Consider the following 22,813-nt stretch of genomic DNA (forward strand, 5'->3'; position numbering starts at 1 on the left):
GGAGCAGCTCAGGGACTCTGGGGAAGAGGGGAAAGCATTCATGGTGGCACTGCCTGAAGGATTAAGAAATTCCAGGCAAAGTTATAGTAGAGATTAGAACCCAGAATTCCACGTACCAGTTTGCCTGACCCTCCGGGCACGTTCTTTAAAGAGTGCTAAAAAGCCAATTAGTCGAGAGGGAAGGGCCTCTTACCCTCTCCATGCACCCTTGGCTTAACCTCAAGTCCATAAATGGGGTGGGGATGGACTAAGAACACCCTTTCCAGTGATCAGCCATGTGTGTTGATGCCACACTAGTACCCATGGGATTCTTCTGAGAAAATCATATTGCTTAGGACTTCACAATGATCACCAATATGACACTGTGTTCTGAGCAATCAGAAGTGGTAGGTGCACCTCCTCTTTTTTTTTTTTTTTTTTTTACTTCAGTCTCTGTATTCTAACATGCAATTGAAATACAAAATTGACCCTGTTCTGTGGAGAAGCTCTCTTTCATTTCCCACAGTGGCTATGGTTACCCATTGCTGTTTTCTGTTGGAAAGTTATTCCTACTATGGTTGCATAATGTTAAGTGCGTGAACAAGGTTCCAACAAAGAAAATGTAGTACCTAGGATTTCTCCTAGGTGAGAATTTTCTTTAACCACACTGAAGTATACTATATATATATATATATATATGCAGTATAGGCAAAGGAGATGTCATTGAAGGCATTTACTTTTCGCAGGACTTTGACAACTTGAATGGTCCTGTCAAGTGGGGCTTAAGCTCAATTAAATTATTGTAAACGTCAGTGTTCCATTTGAAACATTAGAGAGGAATTGGACTGTACACTTTGATATAATGATTCTAAATGATCATTCCACTGGTTTACATTTCCTTGTCCTTTATCCCTACATGTTGTTCTTCCCTATACAATCTATCTGGGAGGGAGGGGTAATAGGTCGACAGTAAAGTTAGTATAAACGGGACGAATACATGGCACTCTCCCCATCCATACATCCACAACTCTTGTAACCAGGGATGGACTGGCCTATAGGAAACTCTGGAGATTTCCCGGTAGGCCTCTGCACCCTGGGCCTCTTTTATGTGGTATCTCCACGTGTTAGAAAAGCAAGAAGCAAGATATACAATATCTAGCTAGACAGTCGCCCACAAACTGTACCCATACAAGGGTTACTAAAGAAAATTGTAGAAAGTATTCCAAATTTGTTTTTAGTAGCCAAACTATAATTGTTCTTCTTAAATTGTGATGAGTTTGTTCCAAAATAAAGACCACTCTCATCAACATAGTTCACTCACAATTGATCAAATAGAAATAGGAGGCCAGCTTTCACTAATGCATTTCGAGTCAACATACTCCTTCGTCAGGGCGGAGCCCCATTGTAAACACTGTTTAGAACACAACAATTAAACCATGAAAATCAGCAATGTTGAAACATAAAGAAAATGAAAAAGCAAACCAGAAGAAATAAAGTTCAAATGACATACCAAAAGTTCATATGGCGTAACGTTGCACCAAGTAAAAAAAGGGCAGGGAAAAAAAGGAAAAGCATATGTAGCACACAGTAAGATCTCCAATATACATTTGAAAATTCGTACAGATATCACAAATATTACCTCTGTCCAAATCTATGGTAAATGTCTGGCCAATGGACCCGGAAGATTTGGGAATTATTATTATCACTTTTCTCTCAATCTGTTTTTAAGACACTCCATTTTATTTAACTAGCAATGCCAAACCGCCATCATACGAGCTCGCTTTTGGTAGCTCATTCCGTCTTAATTACCCGAGTCTGACAACGTTAGCATGGTAACACCTACGGGTGTGCCTAGCAATGTTGTCTGCTATCCATGGGAACCAAGCTTTTAACACAGCCACGTGCACGCACGTGCAATAGTGTATTTTTAATACAACTAAAGACGGCAGCAGGTAAGACGATTGGGAGCACATACCAGGAACTTTAGAATTATACTGCAACGAGATAACATCCGATTTACATGGGCTTTACATTTTGATTTGTAGCATCAAGCACAAAGCTGCTTCAATCTGTAGGCAAACGTCTTCTATGAAATGCACGTTGTGATGCGTCCACTCACGGCTACTAACGCTTCGTATGAAACAGAAAGGTAAGCTTTGGGATCCCCACTGACAGCTTTACGTGGTAGAATATATTTAGGAGTGGATTCATTACTTGTGCACGTTACATCCATTTTTACAGTGCTTATCAGTGGTTTACACAAATTGGCCAGACATTTAACAACACAGTTGAGAAGGTGAGAGAAAGATGACCCCTCTCTATACTCGGACGGAACAAGATTGGTTGCGCTTATATACCAAAAATCAACATCCCATTTTTTTGTCAGGATGTATTACAGACATCACAGTACATCACCAGACTATACATTCTTGTAGAACCAGACAAACTGAGAAACTTGTTTTTCAAACATATATATTTATTATTCAAAACATATTTAAAAAGAGAATCAATAGTACATTGATTTATGAGTCATAACTCTCACGTGGTTGATACCAACCAAAGATATTTATATTGGGAGAGATGAAACTCGCACGTAACAATAGGATAGAGGTATCACTGGCTGAATACTGATTTTATCGAAAGCAATCATTATAATTGATACAGGGTTCAATAGAGATGAAGTAATCTAGACTTATAACACATAAAAGGCTTGTTTAGATCATCAACATGTTTCAGCCTTAATGTAGACATTAAACACTATCTCTAGTGGCACTTTGTGTTTGTTGATGTAGCGGGCCTTCTTCAGGACATATGTATTGCTTTTATTCGGTACTAATACCATCTTGTAATCCCAGCCTATTTTGTAGAATCTAAAAACATAATATAAAATCAGTTACACACAGGTGCTGGTTCATCCACCTTTTCTTTTAACATTCTAAACATTTATACATTTATCACAGTCTGGTATATTTGACACTGAATGGTTATTGTGTAATCTTTGTGTTACTACAAAGGTCCATGTTTAACATCCAATACAAAGCTTTTTATCATTATCATACATTTTTAACCATTTTTATACCACATTTACACAAATACTGCAAGCACAAACAATCTTCAACTTACTTCCATTGCCGATATGAGCAAATACTTCTGAGGGATCTTAAATAGATCACACTAGGGACTGGATTCTAGTTACTACATCAAGGTATGTTTCCTGCAAACCAATGGCAAGGGAAACAGTTTTTTTAATGGATCAACTCTCATTAATCAGTATTAATACGGTCTTAGATGTTTTAACAATTTTAGCTAACTCAAGCTATTTAGAAAAACATTTCGGATGTCCCTGAAAACAGGTTAAATTTCCTAAATAGAATTCTTGGTTTTTGTTCCTTATTATATCTTATTTAGCAGCCTTCTATTTTGTACTGCTAGCATAGTTAATATTTACTGAGTGAGGAGCTTCTTGAGTGGGGATCTCATAAGGTGTACTCTCGCGACCCGTATGTTAGTGCTATTAAGGTTGGCAATGGTTTTCTTATTTTATTATTTTATTCTTGTGTCGCAAGGATGTAGGTCAACACAGAGACATAGAGTCCCTCAGCTCCGTTTGTAAAGTAAGCAGTAGTTTGTTTGTGCCTACACCTCTTTGCGCCAAATTTCTGATGTAAATGAATAAAAGTACGTAGTCAAGTTTCTTCAAGTATATTTTCTTAATTTATTTTGATATATGTTCTGCCCATATGGATGACACATGTTTCGGCGTTTCATTGGCGCCTTTTTCAAATCTGGGCTGAATGCAAGCGTAACATGTAATAAAACAAAACACAAAATATAACTTATGAAATAGCATTTTAGCATATTTTGTAACACATTTAGAAGTTAGAATAGTGACTTAGGCTGTGTAGTATATCCTTTTAGCATTCTCAAATTGCATGAACACCTAAAAGTGCAGCACCTCTTAGTTACCTCAAATGGTTAAAAATAAATCCATTACAGTGACTATGTTAGTTTTTTAAAATTAAATTTGTGCAATCCGAAAAAGAAGTAAGTATGGGATGGCATGAACCTAACAATTTTTGGCTGTCAGAAAAGCATGTACATTTGTTTTCTTACCCTTATTGAATGTAATGCGAATCTCCCTTTCCTTATTTCCGGGAATTCGTTTTTAGTTGAAGTGTATCACGGTAGTTCCAGGGTTAAATCCCACCTGGGTGATAAAATGCTATTTCATATGTTATATTTTGTGTTTTGTTTTATTACATGTTACGCTTGCATTCAGCCCGGATTTGAAAAAGGCGCCAATGAAACGCCGAAACACGTGTCATCCACATGGGCAGAACATATATCAAATAAATTAAGAAAATATACTTGAAGAAACTTGACTACGTACTTTTATTCATTTACATCAGAAATTTGGCGCAAAGAGGTGTAGGCACAAACAAACTACTGCATAGTTAATATTTAGCCTTAGCTTGAAAACGATTAATAAACTGGTGCTGCACGGTGTTTAGGAACTCGCTCGCAGATGACCGCTCCAAAAAAATCAGACGGAAAAAGGAGGGGAGAACAGAGAGGATGACGAGTTATTGTATCAGTTGAGACATTCTCGTATCTATGTTATATTGAACTCTACCTAATTTCTTACATTAGTGAGTATTGTTGTTTCTGCACGTGCATTAGACCGTAAGGTGTCCGCTAAGTGAGACACATTGTTGGTCTACGCTGATCAGTCTGTCTCTTGCAATATTCTCACATCTTATTCGTCTAGTAGCCTGCACTGTTGCTGTTAGAGATAACAAAAAACTGGCAAATAAACCAACAAACAGAAACCCTTGATAAAGTACCTACACCATTCATTCTTGAATGTATCAGGGTAGCCCTAACAGAACATTTCTTTTTGTGTGACGGCATGCTCTTTAAACAAATCCATGGCACTAGCATGGGGGCCACTTTTGCCCCGGACTTGGCCAATTCGTTCATGGACCAATTTGAACAAGGGTCAATTTGCCATAGAACAAATCCTTTCACAGAGAACATAGGCCATTGGTTCAGGTAGATTGATGATGTCCTGTTAATCTGGAAAGGTGACAGTAAGACACTAATAAGCTTTTTCAATTGGCTAAACACCCAGAATGAATACATTAAGTTCACAATGCAATCCGATACTCACCAGATTTCATTTCTAGATCTGTTGATCTATAAGGCACCCTCAGGTCAACTGTGCACTAATTTGTTTCGAAAACCCACTGACAAGAACACTTTACTGAAGTACACCGGTTTCCATCCTCTGGCCTTAAGAGATAACCTACCGATCGGACAATTCCTGAGAATAAGAAGGAATTGTACCAACATGTCAGACTACATAAAGTAAGGAATAAATCTGAAGGAACGCTTAAAAGCACGAGGTTACCCGAGTAAGATTATACACTCAGCTTTCAAAAGGACTCAACATACCAACAGAGACAGATGCCTACATCCGGACCGCAAAAACCAAGAGGAAAGAATCACCTTTGTCACGACTTTTAATCCTATCAGTAACAAACTACGGAGAAGAATTGGCATATTCTGATGACAAAGGACTTCAATCCTAGTCAACTATGGTTCGCTTTCAAGCGCCAAAAGAATTGTATGGATATGCTAGTGCATACGTACCCTATAACAAAAAAACAACAAAGACCTTCACTGATGACGCTGTGGAATCTGCCACCAGTCATTGGCCACTTCAAATGTGGCCATTGCTCGGTGTGTGAGCTTACAAAAAATCTAAAATCCATCACCCTAAATGGAAGTACTAGGGAGTTATGGAGTTTTTCTAACTGCTCCTCGACATGGGTCATTTATGGCATAAAATGCCCTTGCGACCTGTTGTATGTTGGAAAAACTAAAAGATGTGTGAAATTACGAATTTGTGAGCATAGATCATGCTTGAAAAATAAAGTTAAAAACAAGCCACTGGTGGCACACTACATTGAGAAGAAGCATAAGTATAATGAAATATTCTGGTTCGTTATTGAAACGCTGCTGACGACAGCAAGAGGTGGAAATGGGGAGAGATTACTCACCAAATACAAACAGAAATGGATATACCATCTAAATAGTGCAAAAGAAGACCTAAACTCAGCGGTTGAGTTGAACAGCCATCTCATATAAGAAAGAGTCAATATAAATAAACAAGAGCCAATTTATGGGTAATACCCAAGTCACTTTTGCTTCAACCTCCCGACGTGTCCATATATCATAATGGTAGTAAACTTCAACCGCTAAGGAACACCTTGTTTTTGGCAAATCTCTGTGTTACTGCCACTGACAACTACACACGAACATATTCCTCGAGTTTAAGCTGTTCACTTTACACCTCAACATCAGCAGTCACACGCCTGGGTCGACAAGTGTTTAGACCAAAGACAGATTGCCTATAACACTCATAGTATGAAAAAATATACATTGCCCCTTTGAATTTGAAGCAAAGATACGTCATCACGTGACCGCATACAGCTACACGTGACCATGGGATCTATGGTTTGGGCCATGATAAAAAGTGCCGGCCCGCGGCTTGATACCATTACCAGCCACAACAGAAGGACGTGATTCTTCAGCCCCTACAATTGAGAAGGTAAGCTCTGTCCACCGACACGGGTCTCACAAACTGCCAAGCATATTCAATCCCAACCTGCTTGTAAAGGCACGCTGGGTTTTGTTTTGCTAAAGATGCTAGATGTCCGTATAGACACACACATTTTTTTAGAGGTAAAAATGGGAGCTAACAGCATTATGCGAGAAATAAAATACATGGCGACAGACACTGCAAATAACCTGCTTGCCATTTTTTTGTTATCTCTAACAGCAACAGTGCGGGCTACTAGATGAATAAGACGCGAGAATATTGCAAGAGAAAGACTGATCGGCGTAGAGCAACAATGTGTCTCACTTAGTGGACACCTTATGGTCTAATGCACATGCAGAAACAACAATACTCACTAATGTAAGAAATTGGGTAGAGTTCAATATAACACAGATACATGTCTCAACTGATACAATAATTTGTCATCCTCTTTGTTTTCCCCTCCTTCTTTTCCCATTTGATGTTTTTAGAGGGGTCATCTGCGAGCGACTTCCTAAACACTATGCACACCAGTTTAATAATCATTTTCAAGCTAAGGCTATTTCACCTTCTGTGATATGTAAAAGTACCTACAGGTAATGCCTAAATATTAACTATACTAGCAGTACAAAATAGAAGGCTGCTAAATAAGATATAATATTGAACAAAAACCAAGAATTCTCTTTAGGAAATTTAACCTGTTTTCAGAGAAATCCAAAAAGTTTTTCTGAATAGCGTGAGTTAGCTAAAATTGTTAAAACATCTAAGACCGTATTAATACTGATTAATGAGAGTTTATCCATTAAAAAAAACTGTTTCCCTTGCCGTTGGTTTGCAGGAAACATACCTTCTGATGTAGTGACTAGAATCCAGACCCTAGTGTGATCTATTCAAGATCCCTCAGAAGTATTCGCTCATATCGGCAATGGAAGTAAGTTAAAGATTGTTTGTGCTTGCAGTATTTGTGTTAATGTGGTATAAAAATGGTTAAAATGTATGATAATGATAAAAAGCTTTGTATTGGATGTTAAACATGGACCTTTGTAGTAACACAAAGATTACACAATAACCATTTAGTGTCAAATATGCCAGACTGTGATAAATGTATAAATATTTAGAATGTTAAAAGAAAAAGTGGATGAACCAGCACCTGTGTGTAATTGTGATTTCATATTATGTTTTTAAATTCTACAAAATAGGCTGGGGTTACAAGATGGTATTAGTACCGAATAAAAGCAATACATATGTCCTGAAGAAGGCCTGCTACATCAACAAACACAAAGTGCCACTAGAGATAGTGTCTAATGTCTACATAAAGGCTGAAACATGTTGACGATCTAAACAAGCCTTTTATGTGTTATAAATCTAGATTACGTCATCTCTATTGAACCCTGTATCAATTATAATGATTGCTTTCGATAAAATCAGTATTCAACCAGTGATACCTCTATCCTATCGTTATGTGCGAGTTTCATCTCTCCCAATATAAATATATTTGGTTGATATCAACCACGTCAGAGTTATGACTCATAAATCAACGTACTATTGATTCTCTTTTTTAAAAAGACTATGTTTTGAATAATAAATATATATGTTTGAGAAAAAAATTCTCAGTTTGTCTGGTTCTACAAGAATGTATAGTCTGGTGATGTCTGTGATACATCCTAACAAGAAAATGGGATGTTGATTTTTGGTATATAAGCACAACCAATCTTGTTCCGTCCGAGTATAGAGCGGGGTAATCTTTCTCTCACCTTCTCAACTGTGTTACCCACTCCCTCTCTGAATAAAAGATCCCCCGCAAAAAAATTGGGAGTTTGCCTTTACGTCAGATGCAGACATTTAACATACATTTGAACAGAGGTAATATACGTGACATCTGTACGAATTTTCAAATGTACATTGGTGATCTTACTGTGTACTACATGGGCTTTTTTTCCCTGTCTTTTTCCTTTTCTTTGTTTCAACATTGCTGATTTTCATGGTTTAATTGTTGTGTTCTAAACAGTTTTTACAATGGGGCTCCGCCCTGATGAAGGACTATGTTGATTCCGAAATGCATTGGCAACTAAGCCCTGTACACACAATTAAGTGAAAGCTGGCCTCCTATTTAAAATGAAACATCACAATCTATTTGATCAATTTTGAATGAACTATGTTGATGAGAGTGGCCTTTATTTTGGAAAGAGCTCAGCACAATTAAGAACAACTATAGTTTGGATAAAATAAAATGTGGAATACTTTCTCAATTATCTTTGGTAACCCTGCTATGGGTGCAGTTTGTGAGCGACTGTCTTGCTAGATATTGTATATATAGCTGCTTGCTTTTCTGTGATTTGGTCCAGGTGTCTCTGGACTTTTTTTCAGTCAGCTCCTTTAAATGTTAGCAGAACTAGAGCTACGGCACAATACAATTTTTTTGACTTTTTGGAACTAATTAATCAGCTGTGTCCACTATTCCGCATAGTATCTCCAAATTTTCCCATAGGAAAAGGGCTGAGCTTGCTGAAAATTTCTAATATGGGGCCACTTTGAAAATTATTTCCAGGGTCTCTTTTGTTTGCCAGTTCATCCCTGCTTGTAACTGTCACACTTTCAGCAGGAGCTACGGATGGAAGATGAGGGAGGCGATCCGAGTATGGCCTTCACTCCATTGTCTTCATCCCTGTCGAAATCAGGGGCCATGGCTGGTGTAGCGCAAGGGAGGGTTTTCCCCCTTCTTTTCATCCTTGACGCTTCTGAAGCAGATTGATGATTAAGAAAAGGGCTCGGGGGGGAAAGGAGGAGAAGCCTTATTTCTCACCTTAGCTAGATATGAACAACACAGCTTGAGCAGAATTCGAAATTCTCAAAAATGGGCAAGTTTGAATAGGCTGACATTTTCAAGATGTGTTAGTGGTTCACTATATTAGTTTATGTTGTATTCGAATTGAGCATTGCATCTACCTAAAGGTAGGACATTTGAACCTCAAAACACTGGGTGGTTGGCATTTAAAGATATTCTAGTCTGTGCAGTGCGATTTTGGACTCAGTATGGTGTGATCAGAATGACATTTTTTAAGAAGCACTCAGTGGAAGCAGGGTTGGGTTAATGCCTACTTGGCTAATAAATATAGGCTTTATTTAGATCCTATTAAAGTGACGGTCAGGAGAAACACAACAGCTGTATGCAAGGTAAGCCCCTCCTATTTTAGCAGGGTTCTTAGTCTTAGTAAGTTCTTGTCTCAATGTGGGAGGCCCGTCTCTAAAAACGTAGAGGGTGTCATGGCCAAACTGGCTGCACAATGTAGGCCTATCTAAACATGTAAGAACACTTAGCACTCTAGCCTTAGCCTTAATGATTCCCAGTAAATATTTTCATGCCACAGTAAGACACATATGAACTTGCTGCACCAAAATACCAGTCTAACTTCTTATGAACAATTATCATGCTTACTTTACCATAAATGTCCAGAAGAATATGCAATGCCACAGTAAGAAAGGCTAAACTGGATACCCCCAAATGCCAATCTAACCAAGTGTTAACACACATCATGATTGCTTTATCAGAGATGCCCAGTAAAAATGTCAAGCGACAGTAAGAAATGGCTAGACTGGCTGCAACAAAATGTCTGTCTAGCCATGTAATGGCACTTATGTTGCTTACTCTATTATAGATACCCAGAGAAATATGCCATACCACAGTAAAATATGTCTAAACTGGCTCCACACAGCAGGCTTTGGTTCCTGTCATGCGCAGAGCAGAGGAGCCGGAGGCCTCCATCTTGTGCCAACCGGAACCATGCCCTGTTTTGGGTGGCAACTAGGATTTCAAAAAGAGAGAATTTCTTTTTGATCTCATTCAAACATCAGACACAAATGATTTCTTTTACATTGAGAGTGGCTTCAAAAGAAGTTGTTTCCTTTTGAAGTTCTAGGACTCACCCCCCAAGGACATGAGGAGGAAGGGCTGTGAGGGACCGCCCTATGCCAATGACTGTTCCGAATCCCTGCCTGTCATCCACTCATCTAGACAGGGGAACATCAGGAGTTGGTCCGCCACTCTCTTCTACACTTTGGTTCCTCGATCGGTAGCAGTCTGCTTACAGCAATGAGTACTCCATGGACTCCACCTTTTAGCAGTTCCATCTTTGTTCATCATATGTGTCTCTTTGTTAGTCCAGGGTCACTGCACGTTCCTGGTATTGGTCACAAATAAGAATGGGTGAGTAAATTAATTTGATCCACAAATCATTCGGAAACCTGTAACAGATTTTGAATAAGATCTTGACAATGTCATGCTGTTGTAATGTTGATGTCAACATTGAGTTGAGGAAGTTAGACCTTTTCCTGAAATCACATATTTAAAGCAAAAAGAATCGGTCAGAAGATTTCCTTCCAGAGATGCTCAAAGAAAGCAGAGTGTCTAAATCGAAATGGCTTGCATCTGGCTGTTTCTGTTATATAGAAATCAAAACTCACTCTTTGTTTGCAGCTGACAAAAAGTTGTTGTCTTTAAAAAAACAATTGGTGACAAATTCACATGAGAAATGCTAATAGAAAATGTGTATAGTATGTATTTTTTCATTTGCATTACTTTTAGAAATACGCAGGTCACCTTATTCAGAGGTGGCCAGCACATTTCCTTGCGGTTAGCTGCAGCCCCCCTTGCATACATTAGTGCCTGGGGCATGTATGGCGCTCCCTGTTCTAACAGGATACTGAGTCTGAATTTTATCATGACCGCAATTTAAATAGCCTGTCATTGTGAGAGACAGTGATGTGAGACATCATGTCATGCCACTGCTGTTCCACACTTCAAATAAAATGCATGAATAGATCAGAAAGTACCCGTCATGTACTGCACTTCCAATGGGCCTGGTTCATAGAGGCACAGGTGGATGCCTTTGTTTTCTGCACATTCTAATGTACAGCCCTTTCTGAATTCGGGAACTACAGTAAAATGTGAAGACACAAGCATTTTAATGAGCATTTCTGCAAAGTTTAAAGAGGTGAGAAATTTGAATCTGAATGTGACACATTCATAGGAACTTTGTGATTAGTGCACACATATTTGGGGTACAAGTGATGAGATGCTTTAGTGCATCTCATCACTTGTAGGAATACACTTTTTGGGAAGAGGCCTCTTTCTGTAGATATAGTTTGTGTATTTTTTGCAAGGTACAGAGCTCATAACATTTCAATCCTATTTAATTACTTTAAGGAACATCAGAGTCTACATCATGAATGCCTGGCATGTGGCTGACTCTGATTCAGCTCCACTGGCCTTCCTGTGGTCATTGATCTGCAGCCAGGGACTCTCTTTATTATTAAATAAACAACCACAGTGAACCTCATGCACACAATCTCAACAGGATGAAACTTCATGCACTCCCAATGCATGACTAAGTCTTCCCCAGCCCTATTGGCTTTTCAGAGGTCCATGTCTGTTAGGAATTCCCATTATTGTAATTCTATACATCTGAATGATAAAATGCAGACCCAGGCATACCTGAAATGTGATTGAATTTGTTTGACCAACATGCAATCTTATAATTCCCCACTTCAACTATACTATTTTGTTCAACCTCAGAAGGATGAAAAGATTAGTTTGACATACCCAGATTCAAACCTGGGACCCGCGGGTTAAACATAGATGTCTGCAGCACTTGTATCCATCTTAATGCAGAGTTCAATGTGAAGTACTACTTGGATAACAATCACAGACACACAGGGCTTGATTTTTCATTGCTACCTCCCCACCCAGACTAACCAACCCTACCTTTCCTCCTAATGTTTCTCTCCCTTCTTGAAGCCTTCAATTGTATTTCGTTTTTTCCTCAGTCAGCCAGAACCTGCAAAAACATCACCTAAATTCCCTGAATATCTATGACTCCTAAACGCAATTTGGACAGATTTGGGCTGAAAGAAAAATCTCCAGGACCCCCCAAAAGCGACCTGAATCTCACTAGGAGATTAGCAGGCGCCTGCAGATCGCTTTTGAGAAAGTTCACCAAGCTAAGTCACAACTATAGTCTTCTCCCTGTGGGAGTCCTGCAACCAACACTAGTCTTTGCACAACAGCCCCGTTTTGTAACTCTGGCTCGCATCAAGAGTCTTAGGAGAGGTCCCCAGTGCATCCTTAGACAGTAGTGTGTCCCTTCCACTTTGGTTCTCACATGGTAAGTTTGGTACATACCATGTCCTAAGCACTGAAGGGTCCTGCCTCAACCATCCGTAGGGAGGAACATCAAATAGTTGCTGGCTCAACTCCACCCCTAACAGCCCGCTATCCCTTATGCAAGTATAGGGAGTTCTGTGAATTCACCACACAGGCAAGAGCAATACCTTGGAGTGCTGGCTAGTTAGGTATGCTAATCTGCATATCTTGGGTGTGGTTTATGGTTAGTAGCAGTAGAATCTAAAATTGATATTGGAACGTAGCTAGCGTTATGGAATTATTGTCACATTTTGTGGGGATTAGGCCCTACATGAAAAGTGGGTGTAGAGACACCCTCGATTTTTCATACAAGGAGAACAGTACACCATTTACCAGAGACATACTTCTTTCTTTGCAGGTGACAAAAACAGGCCCATATGTGTTTTTTGGTGGAGGATTAGGCAAAAGGAGTGAGCACACCAAATATGGTTTATAAGCAGGAAAATGCCAAAGTAATATTAGGCACAGGCATGTTTTGTAGACAAAAAAAAGAAAAAATGAGTGAGAACCTTTTGTGTGTTGTATAGGGGGAGGAGAAGACCTATGAAGGGAGAACCCTATGTGTGCTTTGTAGACCTGGTTCTGACTCGGTGCAAAACTTTGGGGATTCCATAGGAATCTATTTGTTTTGCGCCTGTATTAAAATGCCATACATGCGCAAAATGAAATGCATTGACATGATGGAGGAGGAATGTGCGATTTCAATGCTGCAAAATGGGGCAGAGGGGTAAATAAAGGTGTGAAAGCATTTTCTACTCCCATTTAAAATGAGGCTGTATGTGTATTTTGTACGCAGAGGAGAGGGCCAAAGCAGTGAGAACACTAGGAGTGATTTTGTAGGGGGGAGAATGCCAAATCTGTGTTAGACACAAGTGTGTTTTGAAGGCAGAGAAAAAGCTCAATGCAGTGAAAATTCCACATGTGTTTTTTAGGGTGAGAAGGCCAAAGCAGTGAGAACTCCATATGCGCTTGGTAGGCAGAAGGCTGCATCCATTCTAGGCACATGTCCCTTTTGTAGACAGAGGAGAAGGCTACATCTGCCTTGGCCACAAATTATTTTGTTACCAGGGGCAAGGGTCAAAACAATGAGAATCCCAGATGTGTTTTATCGGCAGAGGAGAAGGCCAATGGTTTATTCAGCACACATCTGCTTTGTGGGCAGAACGAAGGGAAAATGAGTGAGAGACACTGCTGCATTTTGTAGGCTGGGGAACACCAAAGCAATGTTAGATACAAATATGTTTTGTAGATGGAAGAGAATTCCTGGTCAGTGAGAAACCTATTGTATTAGATATTGGACATGTGTGCTTTGTAGGCAGCAGAGCAGGCCAAAACAGTGAGACCCTTTCATGTGTTTTGTAGGCATAGAAGGCTTGAACATTGTTAAGCAAACATGGCTCTTCTTGGTATAGGAGATGCCAAAACTTTGTAAGGCATATCTCATTTGTGTTAGTGGAAGAGAAAGCCAAAGCATTGTGAATCTAAGGTTTGTTTTATACGTGGAGGAGAAGGCCAAAGCTATATTAAAGCACATGTCTATTTTGTATGTAGAGGATTACCATGTATGAATTATTAATATATTCACATATTGTAATGATTCTGCAGTCACAAACATATAAAATAGGTCTATCAATTCAGAATATTCTTACTTATCCAAATATATAATTTGTATTAATGGCACAAGTCCATACCAGGAATTCTAAAGAAAATAAATATCCCAGTACAATTTTAATAAAACTTTCCCAAGGGCAGGGCTACCTCATATCTAATAATTCCCCATATGCGATAAAGAATTCAATTGACAAATTGAAGCAAAGAGAAGGATCCTAGTGGTTTTATGTGAAGGGAACCTAACAAAGGCTCTGTAAAATCTGAAACGACTGTGTCAAATGATGCTGCTTGGGTGGAGTTTGCTGGGTATTTATACTCAAACACATAGGGAGATAGAGTTTTCTGGAAGGCAGCAAAGGAAGAGAACTTGACAGACAAGAGAAAAACAGATTGGTTTTCCAACTGGACATTGGTGATGAAATGTCTTAAGAATGCTGTTTCCAGAGGAAATTGACTGTGGAGGCCAACCAAGAACCAGATTGCCTGAGAGTGATTTTGGGAGCAGGAGGACAGACTGAAAGATAGAGCTTCTGTGGCGGAGTTGCCTACATCTGATTGATGTCTCTACCAGCCCTGTCCCCTTGAAAGTAAAACTAGAAGTGAGTGCAATAACCCCATAGCATTTAGATAAATGTCCAGAACATTACCTAAATCCCAGGTTGCAATTAAAAGTATCTTGGGGCAACCCTATTTACAAATGATGTCACTAACGGTGGATGGGGCCTATAAATGAAGCTTTGCAGAAGTATATTTAAAATTGTTTGTCCTAGAACCCACAATTGTGCAGGGCATATTTTGAACTGACAGTAACACATGATTGATTAATTCCCTGCATGTTCACAAGAGCAAATTATATCTGGGTTTGTGAGTTTGATATGCAATATTTCTCAAAGATTTGCAGGAATTGATAAAGCTCTTGACCTGTGACAAACCATATTTAAAATAAAATCCTGAATACAGTGTTCTACTCTTTACATTGGAATAGCAAGAAGATTATTTTCTCCAAAGAAAATAATTCCGTTTTTGAGTTTTCCAAGTAACATTATGGAGAAATAGAAGGTGGCTGCCTGAAGTGGTCTACAAATGCTGATTAAAATTAATTTGCTGTTTCTGCTTTAATTTCAATGTTATAATCTCATGCTTATGTAACACTGTAAGGCATCAAGGCATTTTGCTCACCAAAATAAAATCTTCTACCAGGTAATGAGTTCCAGATATTTCAACAGGCAAACCTCAATTATTTACAAAAGCCTTTTCCATGGTGCTAACATAAAAACATTTTCTTAGTTCACTATACTCTTGCATCACAACTTGCCATTTTTAATGATCATTATTTAGAAATGAATGCGTATCAGGATCATATTTCTTTCCTATTGACACCATAGGTTCCTGGTACAATGGAATTATTTTCCCAATATTATAAAACTATTTTGTCTGCATTGTGTTTTATTTCATACAGAGAATGAAGAATTAGACGATCCTAAAAAACATATATATGTATGTATATATATATTTTTTGTAGCAGTCCTGTAGTTAAGGTTAAGTTGTTCAACGCATAGGAATAGCATTTTTTGGCTGGCTTCTAACTTCGCCTCCCCCCTCCTGGACGAATACTCACAAAAACTTGCAAAAAAAGTATATGGCCCCGTCAGATCGATCCTGCGAAGTTTGGTGTGGTTCTGTCAATGGGGGGCAAAGTTATATGGTGGGTCCTAAAATGTGCGGTTTTCCCACAGACGCAATGGGAAAAAAATTGTTCACACCTACAGCCCAAACCGCTGGATGGATTTTCACCAAATGTGCGTCTGGAGCAGCGGCTTGGTCCCAAAAGCATGCTTTTGTAAATTTGGTGTAAATCCGTGCAGAATCTTTTTTTAAACGGCCAAAATTAGGTACCAATTATTGATATCTTTTTTATTTTTTTTATTGATATAGTCTAAGTCAACTTTTCAATAATTACATTTTATACAAATTACAAATTACAAGTTACAAATTACAAAATGACAGATTACAATTTGCAGAAATTACACAAGCAAAATAAATACTGAAAGCAAGAAAAGAATCTTCTCATTATCAACATTAAAATCACCCTTTTCATAAGAATAAGACCCAAAATCTTTCAGAGTACATCGCTTGATACTTAAAACTGAGTCAATTAGGTACATTGAGTTTGACTTTCCGCAGTCTGAAAGTCATAGAGAAGTGAACATAACTTTATCGACAGGCAAATAATTGAGCAAGTTCGTATACAGACTATTGGAACTTTCCTTAGAGCAATTCATAGAACAAGGGCCCTTAGATGAATTCTAACTTTAAGAAGATCTCAGCAACCATTTCATTTGATTTAAAGCTTGGATTTTAATGCCTCACTCCTCAAATTACTATGCTCACTAAGCCAACACACGTGACATCACATCTCGGTTTACAACATTTCCAATTGTAGAGCTTTTGGGAAAGTACCTGCGCCAAAACGAAATGAAGCAAACTGACCAGAGAATATCACATGTCAGAGTGAATCAGATGTCATATCACTGGACTCCCTAGATAGGCATTTCAGGCAACACACCCTCAATGGAGTCCGTTTTTCACACGTTACCAATACGTGTTTTAAGGTTTCATTATTATTTTCATTAGAACAATATCGGCAACGATTTTCATCTTTACTTATCCTTTTGCGTTTTACCAGTACGTCTTTGGTATGCCAAAGGTTAAATCTAATGCGCATGAAACAGTCTGTCCTCGGGAGAAGGAGATTTTCTTAACTACAGTTCGAGCTCACTGTGTTTTTGAGGGGCAAAAGGCTGCATTGCAAAATCATAATATCTCATACATTTGTCCCTTGTAGATATCCAATCGTGTTGAAATAACTTGGTTTTCGCCCTAGCTGGATTTTGTAGTAGCAGTTCAAGGGTAATATCAGCGCTTTCCAAAGCTTGCTGCACTTTTAACCTCTATTTCCGCGTGGACACATCCCCCGTTTCACACATATGCTTTGCAAGAGTGCAAGAGTGCTTTGCAAGAGTGCCAATTATATCTCCAGATGTCTGCACCAATTTACATTTTCTAAACAAGGCTATTATATTCTTATACAAGATATGTATATCTTATGTGTAATGAGATTAGGCCCAACTCATGTCTTATCCATGCGCCAGGAACACATTGCAGTACATTCAATAATCGCCTCCAAAATTCCGTTTCTAATCTATTCCAGATCGTCGCCGGAATAATGTTTTTACTTGCTGCACCATAAATAAGTATTGGGGTAGTTTTCTGCAGAAAGAATTTAAGTACTGGACAGATGGAAAATTTACCATATTTATTTAGTCTTAGCCTGGCTTGTGAAATAGACGTGGCAAGCTTACTCTCAAGACATCTAATAAACACTTTCATCATCCAGGGCTGCCATCGTCACTCCTAGGTACACATATTTGGAAACTCGTTCCAATTGTTTTTGTTGTAGTGTCCACTTATGTTTCTTTAGTGGGCCTTTTTCCTTACCAGAGCAAAACATTAATTTAGTTTTATCTGAGTTAATGGATAAAAAGTTAGCTTCGACATATGCATCAAAGGCATGTAGCAGACATTGTAGTCCCTGCAGAGTGTTAGATATTAGGACTAAATCGTCTGCATAAAATTATGCTGGAATGGCTCTGAATGCCAATCTTGGTGCATCAGAGATTACATCTGTGAACACTCTCTGGGCATCTGCAATAAAGAAATTAAAAAGCGCTGAAGCAAGGATACATCCTTGTTTTAGGCCTCTGCGTGTCTCAATCTGAGGAGACAAGTTTCTGTCTAAATCTACCCTCACTTGCATCCTTGTATTTGTATGTAGGGTTCGAATGAGGCAGATTAAATTAGGTGGACACATAGCAAGCTTCAATTTGTTGTACAGCAATTCTCTAGAAACTGAATCAAAAGCTGCCTTTAGGTCCACAAAAGTGAAGTATATTGATTGCTTTAATGCCCTGTTGTGTGTAATAATGGCCTTGATTGTTAGCAGGTAATAGCAGTGCCCATCCCTGGTACAAACCCTGTTTGGCAGGGATCTCATTGCGCACTCAGTTTCGTCCATGCATTAAAATCTCTCAAGATAAACCTAGAGCAGATTTTACCTGGAGCATCTAGAAGGGCGATCGGCCTATAGTTCTTAGGACAGGTCCGATCGCCCTTCAATATGGGAATCACTACAGAGCTACGCCACGATTCCGGCATAGCATTAGTTCTTAGTATCTTCTGATAGATCTTATAAAGTATTGTAACCCACATGTGCGAATGTTCCTTAAACATATAGTTGCTCAGGTCATCCGAGCCAGGAGCTCAGGATCTACTGGATCTCATGCTATACTAGAGAATGTCTTCCTCCGTGATCACCAATTTATCAAAGTTAGAGTAGACAACGGTCTCTTTGACTTCGCAATGAGGTGGTGCTTTATACATTTGGACAAAGTGCAATACCCATTGGTGTTGTAATACACCATTGATTTGGACAGGAAGTTGCCTTTTGTGGGCGGCTACATTCATTAAGGCCCAAATTCTAGCACTATTTTTGGACTGTATGGTTTTCAGCATTTCCTCGCCATCAGTCTTTTATAACACACTTCTATATGAGCGTACCCAGTTCATAACTTGAACTTTAACCCTTTAATGGTTACTGCTCCTAATGCAATTGGCATTTGCATGGCCAGTGTGTTATCTTTGCGAAATCTAGCTTTTTGCGCCTGGATTTTGCCATCAAAGGTGTGTTTTGCCTTTTTGTGTGTTCTGTGGTGGGAAGCCAGCCTGTTTATACATCTGCAAAAAGGTGGTATAGTGTTCTCCCCCCCATGTTGAGTATTGTCTGGCATTTAAGGAATCAAGGGAACAATCATCCCACCAAAACCGTGTTTTAGTATTAGTACTCCCCAAAAAGGGATACAAATTACCACCAGGCTTTGTCTGGTCATAGGCGTGTGACCACTGCGTTGTTAAAAGCTCATGGTCACTGTGCACTTGTGTCTTTACCTCAAACTCGGAGGTTCGGCTGAAAGTGAATATGTCCATAAAGATGCAGTCAATGATAGACTCACTTTTCCCGCCTGCCAAGTGCTCTTGGGTGGATTATCTGTTTTGAACGCTCCATTGAGCATACAAGATTGACTTGGTTCATAAAACGTAGCCACCTCTGGCATGAAGGATCTTTTTTGATGTTCTAAGGTAAGAAACATTTCAAGTTGAGATAGCACACCAATACTGTGTTTGTAACCCCAGTATCCCAAAGCACCATATCAAGTTAGCGCTCCAGGTCCTGAAAACATTGATCATCAGATATGGCTGTAGGATTCCGCTACATGTTTACCAATGCAATAAAGCCTCCAGGATATTTTATCTTTACCAACTGCAAATAGTTATTTGGTGAGGCCCAGGGAAAAATCTCCAACTCGTCTTTCAAATTTACAGCTACCAGGAGCCCAGAGAATGGTTGTACTCTAAGTCTGGACTTGGTTGGTAAGAGCAATATTTCATGACCATCCCACATGGGCTTGTCAGTCAGCCATGTTTCTTGTAGTGCAATTATACTAAAATATGCAATGATGGTTGCACCAACTCCAAATGTGTGGTGAGCCTCCTGTATTCCAACTTTCCAAAGAGACAACCTCCCCTTTAGTAACTTGTGCTAGTTATGATCTCACATTATTCATGTGACCTCTTTGGAAATCGTTTTCTTTGATTGAACTCTGTTTATAGATTCTCAAGCGCAAACAAGTCCATTTTTGCCTGCCACAAAAGATTTCTCATGACATTAGAGGGTACCCACACACTTACTGCCGTGAGTAGTTCATTGTTCAGGAATTCAACCTGTTTGATATCATGTGTCGTGATATCCTGCAGGCTGGTTACATCTTTAAATATGGCCAAAATTGATGTATGGTTTAAATCGTAAGATGGAAAGGGAGCATCCCTACATTTCACTATAAAGCATTGAGTGTAATCTTTTGTGTCCAGTCCTGTTGCTTTACTTTGTTCACTCGCAAATTTTCGAGAATTTGTAAATTTTGATGACTCATTCTCTCTCATCTCATTGTGTTGTAGTGGGAATACAGACCCCCCATTAGCAGACATCCTGGGGGGTCGGTCATTCTGAGCCTGCTTCCTTCGTTCACCACACTGACCTTTTGCTGTCTCAGAAAATCATCAAAAGTTGATTTAATCATTGTTTGTATTTGGGGTAACATACCCTCTGTCTGTTTGGCAAATATGTCCTCCCTCTGAGGCAATGTTGCCTTAGTTGTGTTGTGCATGGCGGACTCCTGCGTTAATATTCTGGAAGCACTTTCATAAGCTTTAATGACAGTACTCTCGACTGCTTTATCTAGAACCTTGGCATGACATGCATTTCTTTCGATTGACTGTTGGTTTCAGAGCCGGCATTTGCTTTGGCTACCGTGATTGCGGTAATTAAATTATCCAAAGGTGCATATGTTTAATTTTCAAATTCTTTTTTGTGATTAATGCTTTCTGCTGTTTCTTGGGATTTATTTTGATGCAATTTAATATCTTTGTTTTACCACCAGGCCAACATTCAACCCTCAAATGCTTGATCCATAATTTGGGGGACATCTACTTTATTCAAGGGGCTAGATTGTATTTGCTTTGGTGCTACAGCAGATACAATATCACTATTGCCAACCATTATGGCGGGTTTTGCTTGAAACATATTAAATACCACCGGCCTGCTAGCCTGAGTAAAGGGTACATTGTTGATCACTATTTCTGGAGCTATGGGTAAGCTAGCAACCGGAACCTTTTCATTCCCAGTTGTTACAGTCGGAACCAACACCCCTTCAGAGGTGCTCACTATCACATAATCTCCCTGAGATATTAAAGCGTTGTTCCTAAATGGGGGAATAGCCGGCATCAGGCCACTTTTACTCTCTAGGGTGAAGGCATTCAGTTGCTCAGGTATCTCACCTAGATGCTTGGCAGTAGATACTTCTTTCATTGCAAGACACTTTTGGTCAAAAGGATTCATCCATGTGATAATCTTTTCTATCTGTGTAGCTTGTGTTTTAATTTTAGTATCTAGGGTTTCAAATAGTTTAGCGAGTTACATCATAGTGGTATTCATGATGTTAAGGGTAATTTCAGTCATAGGTAGCTTATTGCTATAACCAGTTTGGGGAGCAGACCTATACTCATCGACTTAAGAGGGCCGCTGATCTCTACACAGAGTGGGATGGACATAGTACACTGAGTGATCTGAAAGATTATGTATGTGCTGATCAGACATACTGTTGGAGTGATTCGTGGAGTTCCGAGGACTCAGCAACACAATAGAAATTGTGGAAAAACACGCTGAGACCCCTACTGAATCCTCAGGACTTGGGCTTTGCATCTGTGGACTTTCATCAGCCATTTCTTTGGCTGGCACTTGAGGATTATCGGCCATATTAGTTAATGGCTTTAGACACGTGGGATCCGCGTCTCTTATCACACTCTGAGTTGGAGCTTGGGACGAAACCTCCAAGATTACTTTATCAAAACAGAGCAAAATCACAACCTTGTCACACGCAACAGCTTTAAGGGGCAAGTTCCCGCTTATTGATCTACTTGTGTCATTGTCCAGTACAACGGAATTTGCACCTGTTACTAGTTGCGTGTCAGTTAACGAACCGTTAGCGGAGATTGGCTGAGTGCCGCTTAATATGATTGGAAGAAATACTGCATCCTCATTCTGTTGTTGTGACTTGCAGTCACAGGCCAGATCTTGTTGTGTTCGCTCTCTAAATGTGCAGTAATCTCAGATATCTTCCATGACCAGCTTCCGGTCATTTACAAAGGATGTTACACCCGTAAGTTTTTTCCTGTTGGCAATTAGGGTCGACGGTTTAGCGGGAGTAGATCTGAGTGACTGAAGCACGTGTAATAGCTACGTGCTCTGGCATGTTCGTTTTGAGTGTATATAGGCAAGGCTTCATGCAAGTTGTTATACTCAGTGCAAAGCACTCAAAAAAAGTAATGAATGTCTGCACTCACTCACCCCTCTCATCCCTAACAGCCACCACAACAGCTCTTACGAAGCTCTTGCTGAAATGCATGTGCGCGAAATGCGGGAGTTTTGCAATAATAAAGGTATTGTGGGTAAGAGGTGTGTCTTCATCCCACGTTGCAAACCATGCTGATTAAAGAGATACACAGCTTTGCTCCTGCAATTAAAGCGACTGCAATTAGAGTTCTTGAAATGCTTTATAATTAGTCCAGGTTGAAGTCTTTGGTTGTAATCATACCGTAGTAGCACAGGACACAGTTTGCAGTCTGTGAACAAGAATCCAGATTCTCCAGCACACGAGCAGACGCTCCAGCCACCACAGCTCCTACGAAGCTCTTGCTAAAATGCGTGCGCGCGAAATGTGCGAGCATTGCAATAAAAAAGGTATTGTGGG

At 39.4% G+C, this 22,813-nt stretch overlaps 1 long non-coding RNA gene across 2 annotated transcripts in view; it reads left to right on the forward strand.

The window, feature by feature from the left end:
• Positions 1-22,813, forward strand: part of LOC138472829 (uncharacterized) — a 366,644-nt gene that overhangs the window by 240,071 nt on the left and 103,760 nt on the right. For both annotated transcript variants that reach the window (XR_011268686.1, XR_011268687.1), the window contains one exon: positions 7,419-7,511. This is a non-coding gene — a long non-coding RNA (uncharacterized lncRNA). The remainder of the gene's footprint in view (positions 1-7,418; positions 7,512-22,813) is intronic.

The sequence above is a fragment of the Ambystoma mexicanum genome, chromosome 8 (genome assembly GCF_040938575.1).
Source record: "Ambystoma mexicanum isolate Mex_15411 chromosome 8, UKY_AmexF1_1, whole genome shotgun sequence".
In the NCBI taxonomy this organism is placed as follows: Eukaryota; Metazoa; Chordata; class Amphibia; order Caudata; family Ambystomatidae; genus Ambystoma; species Ambystoma mexicanum.